Below are 4,591 nucleotides of genomic sequence, written 5' to 3'. Positions count from 1 at the left end.
ACCTTAGCTTTCTCCCTGGTCGTTAAATTCATTTTATTGCTCTGAAGCATAACTCTTCAGTGCCGGCGTGAGACGGGGGTTATTACCTCTGCAGTTTATGATGCGATTCCTTTCAACTTTATCTCCCGGTAACGAACACGTAGGTGAGCTGAAAAGAAAGAGACGGAGAACCTAAGGGAACATAAAGCACAGAGTCACACGTGGGGAGCAGGAGACGCCACTGAGTCAGGGGTCTGGAAATGTAGCGCCTCAAACACTTCTTTTTCCTGAATTCTGGTGAATTTTTAGTCACCAAATTTAGCTTGATGGAAAGATAAAACTCATAAAGACAGACGTCCGTACGGAAGTGTTTCTCCAAAGAGGTTCAGAACTCCTGAAGGCGGGGTCAGCCACCACATGTCCTCAACAGCGACTCAGTGAAGAGAAACGAGGGCAAACAGAAGAAGCAGAGTTTGTGTCTGTCCTCCGGTGTTCCCAGAGGGAGATGGACATCCCTGCTGTCTGAGGCGATCCATGTAAGCGTATCCTAATCTGTCGTGCTTATTGAACAAGTCCCGACACGAGCTCCTCACCTCCAGAGCCTCCGGGTAGGAAGGTAGACACCAGACGTTACCCTGACAGATCTCTCTCTCTCTCTCTCTCTCTCTCTTATTCAGTCTGCTCAGTTGCTGCTATTAGTCACAACACATGTCCAGTTTCCATGCAGGTATGTTATTAATAAAAAAACACACTGTTGTAATAGTAAGCTAATCATAAAGGTTTGATCTTATCTCATCTCCAAACGCGTCACACTTTGGCAATGTCACGGAATTTCACTAAGAGGCTGATTCACCCTTGTTGTACATTTCCTACATTTATTGGCTGTTCAAGCAGATCACATGTCTTTACAGCATCATACTTCATTTATGATAATACATCTCGAGTTAATAATTCCTTTACTTCGGATTGACTGGTGTTGCTACATTTCCACACCGAATAAAAACTCACAAAGACAGGCCTCTAAAACTGCCGCGTCACAGTTCCAGTCCTCATGAGTTCACCACAGACTAGTTCCTCTCAGGGGGTGCGGCAGCGATCCACACGGACTGCATCCAGGTAATAAGGAGTTTCAACTACCTAGGACCTCCTTGAAATCTAGACCACCTTGGATTGTCCAACAGGGGACAACGTCCCATCGTCGCTAACAGAGACGGTGTCCTCTAGTTGACTCTGTTCAAACCGTAAGGGTTTGAGCATTAGTACCACTGTTTCTGGTTTCTAGCGACTGAAATCGGTATGCGATCATTTCTATCCCCAATTAATCAGTAACTAAAGTCAGTGAGGCTGAGGGAGGAAACGAGCCCTTTCCTGTCAGTGCTCTGAAACAGATCCAAGTTCACGGCGGCAGACTCTCAAGATACCTCAAGTTTATCAAGGGAATTGCTTAATGTCTGGTGCGTATGATCCGACGGCACCTAGCCAAGAGGTTTCTAAACTCCACCCAGCCCAACAAGTTGCTGTCACCTGCCCATGTTCGTGACAGACTGCATTAGGGACAGGTTCCTAAGGAAAAACTATTTTGGATCTGGTTCCAAGTCTGCTTCATGGTCTGTGTGACTCTAAATGGAGCATAATGTACTAAATGAACATCATGCTGTATTGAAGAAGACTGTAAACTAGAGATTGAGACCATAAACTCATGTTTACAATGTTTACTGAGGGAATAAATCAAGAGAGAAGTAGAGTCATTTTAGACTAGACTTCTATACAACCAGAGGAGTCGCCCCCTGGTGGACACTAGAGAGAATGCAGGTTGATGGCACTTCCGGTATGACTGCATCTGCATCAAGCCTGTTGATGCAGCAACACTCGCTGTGGTTGGTTGGGGAGTCACCACTGGGTGCGGTGAGATGTGAGAATTCCATGCGTGTCACAGGGAACTCAATGGCTGTCTCCATCTTCCACGGGACAACAGTGGTGGTTAGCAGCATTTCGATTAGAATTTGGGCAAACACATTCTTTCCGGGGTGTGAAATAGTATGTAACTGTACAAATGGCAGGCTCATAAAAAATTGTCCTGCAAAAAAAGCATACCGTATTGCATCCCCCCCCCCACTGCTGCAAGCCTTTTGTTGTTTGTTACATCTGAGGGGCACAAACACATTGTGCATGAAGCTGCTTGTTGGGCCCAGCTGTCTGGATGACCCGACAACAACCCAACAAGCTCCTCGGGGTGCTCTACGGTGTCACGCAGCTGCACGGAGCAGCCGCGAGTATTGGTGGGAAGAGGATAAATAAACTTCAGAGCCGACAACAACCTCAGACAGCTGCCCGCTTTGTTATCTCCTTTCTTTTTTTATTGGGGGGCTGCCTTCAATGAAACGTGTTAACACACTAAGCAAACACCTCACCTCGGTGCGGCTGGTCATTGGAAGACGTCGGGATGCTTATGAGCTCCGGCTGCTGGTCGTAACACGGCAATTATCAGGGCAGTTTAGTGCTTGTGATACTTCAACACAGGCTGAGAACCACACACCGAGTGAACTCACTGACACATCTGTGAGCCTCAAACTCCCAGAACAGCCTGGGAGCAGCGCTTGAAGGTGATTCAGGGAGGTCTCCGCAAAAGAGAGTTTTCATTTATTGATTCAACCAGTTATCCTCAGTCTCAGGGTGAAATGATAGAGATAACGGTACAGACCGGGACAGACCGGGACCGAACAGGACCGAACGGGATTAACGGGGTGTTACGGAGCCCCCTCCCCCCCCCCCTCCCCTTAATAAATCCTGAGTTTGGTTCGAGTAGAAGTTTCTGCACCAACGAACTGCTGTTTGCCGCGCGTGACTTACTGAGCCAGGACGAATAGGTCGAGTTTATTAATGATTTGTCATTAATAAAGAAAAGCGCGGTCATAGCTTCCGAGACGAGCTAACGAGTCACCAAGGTGACCAGAGACACACAAAAACTGTGTCCTGACCGAAGAGGACAGACAGCAGGAGGTAGAACATGGATTTATTTTTGGAGAATATTTTACCTTTAGTTGTCGGTCGTGGTGCCCGCGCCGTGCTCTCTCTCCCGTGCTGAGACCCCGCAGCGCTGTCCTCCGCTTCCCTCTTGTCCTCCGCTTCCCTCTTGTCCTCCGCTCCCCTCTCGTCCTCCGGCCGGCAGCTGCTGCTCGGCTACACTTACACCGTCCGGTCGTGTACGAAGCGGTGTTTTGAGACGTGGCCAGAGGCTCTTGCATGGGGCTGTGCGGGGCGGGGCGGGGCAGGGCAGGGGGGGGGGGGCCTCCGGGTCGGTGGGTGGGAGCAGCGGAGCGGGCGGGACCAGGTTCAGGAGCACTGCTCTCCATAAAACACACAGAACGGGCTGCTGTCATTAAATACCGTTACTGTTAGGCAACACTCATCAATGTGGTGGTCACAGTGACGTAATGTCATCCAGCTGCAGTTATTTATTATGCAAATGAAGTGTGTGGGTTTTAAACAAAGGAGGCGTTTATGCTCCGTGTAATGATACTACTCTTCACCTGACTTAAAAACTTCAAGTACTACACATAACTTCACTTACTTTACTGTGCTTGTACTAACATGTTCTGGCTTTTCTGTCACAATATTAAAAGCAGACCGTCTCCACAATAAAAGATCCAGGACAGCGAGTTTGTGTCGAGTAATAGAGGAGTGAAGACACTTAACGAACTGTGGAGGCGTGTTAACACACATTTTATGATGTCAACTCATTTCAAGTCCTCTATGTGAAAATCTTATCTCGCAAACCACAAACTAGTACAGCAATCAGATAAACGTGGAGCAGCGGAGCAAAAGCCTGGACAAGTTTTAAAAAAGGAATAGTTTAGTTAAGCATACTGACAAAGGTTTAAGTTCTTTTGCAAATGATTACAGGTGTTACTTGTTTGCAATAACAATAACATTCAAGACCATAACAAAACCAGCCTCCTATCACCTGAAGAACACACCAAGGACTAGATGACGTATGTCTCAAAGTGTCCATCATGTGTCTTCAGTAGACTGGACTACTGTAACGGTGTGTTCACAGGTCTCTGTAAAAAGTCAGTCAGAACGCTGCAGCTGATTCAGAGTCCTCACTAAGACCAAGAAAGTGGATCACATCAGTCCAGTTCTGAGGTCTTCACTGGCTTCCTGTCCAACAAAGACTTGACTTTAAAGTCCTGCTGTTGGTTTATAAAGCACTGAATGATTCAGGGATCAGCTGCTACCTCATGAACCATCCCGACCCCTCAGGTGGTCTGGGACCGGTCTACTTTCTGTTCCAGAGTCAGAACTAAACATGGAGAAGCAGCGTTCAGTTCTTCTGCGCCACACATCTGGAACAAAGTCCCAGAAAGCTGCAGGTCTGCAATGTGAAATGTGCTATAGAAATAAACTTGCCTTGCCTTACATAACAAAAAGATTATTGGCCGGCAGCACAATAAAAACAATCGTGAAGATTGAAGCATGCAGAATCTCCCTTGTAAAGTGTTGAGCGTTGGAACGTAGACCGACTGGTCAGCCCAGTCTAACTCTTCACCACAAAGATCTGGAACAATGTTGATCTCACGTACTATTTTAATCACACTCAATGGTGAACAAG

General features: G+C 47.2%; 1 protein-coding gene across 4 annotated transcripts in view; it reads right to left on the bottom strand.

Annotated features, from left to right (window-relative positions):
* chst6 (carbohydrate sulfotransferase 6) overlaps nucleotides 1-3,177 on the bottom strand; it is a 10,623-nt gene extending 7,446 nt beyond the window's left edge. Inside the window, exons 1-2 of one of the 4 annotated variants that reach the window (XM_068723567.1) lie at nucleotides 3,015-3,177; nucleotides 87-171 (exon numbers count right to left, since the gene is read on the bottom strand). The gene's annotated coding sequence lies outside the window, so the exon portion shown is untranslated. Of the gene's footprint in view, nucleotides 1-86; nucleotides 172-342; nucleotides 645-3,014 lie in introns of those variants that run through there. The other 3 variants (XM_068723569.1, XM_068723568.1, XM_068723570.1) reach the window with 3 other exon arrangements.
* Between the last annotated feature and the right edge of the window lie 1,414 nt (nucleotides 3,178-4,591).

Source organism: Cebidichthys violaceus, unplaced genomic scaffold (assembly GCF_023349555.1).
Source record: "Cebidichthys violaceus isolate CVI_PGR_0920_01 unplaced genomic scaffold, fCebVio1.0.p SCAF_3, whole genome shotgun sequence".
Taxonomy (NCBI): domain Eukaryota; kingdom Metazoa; phylum Chordata; class Actinopteri; order Perciformes; family Stichaeidae; genus Cebidichthys; species Cebidichthys violaceus.
This window is presented reverse-complemented; position numbering and strand designations above follow the sequence as displayed.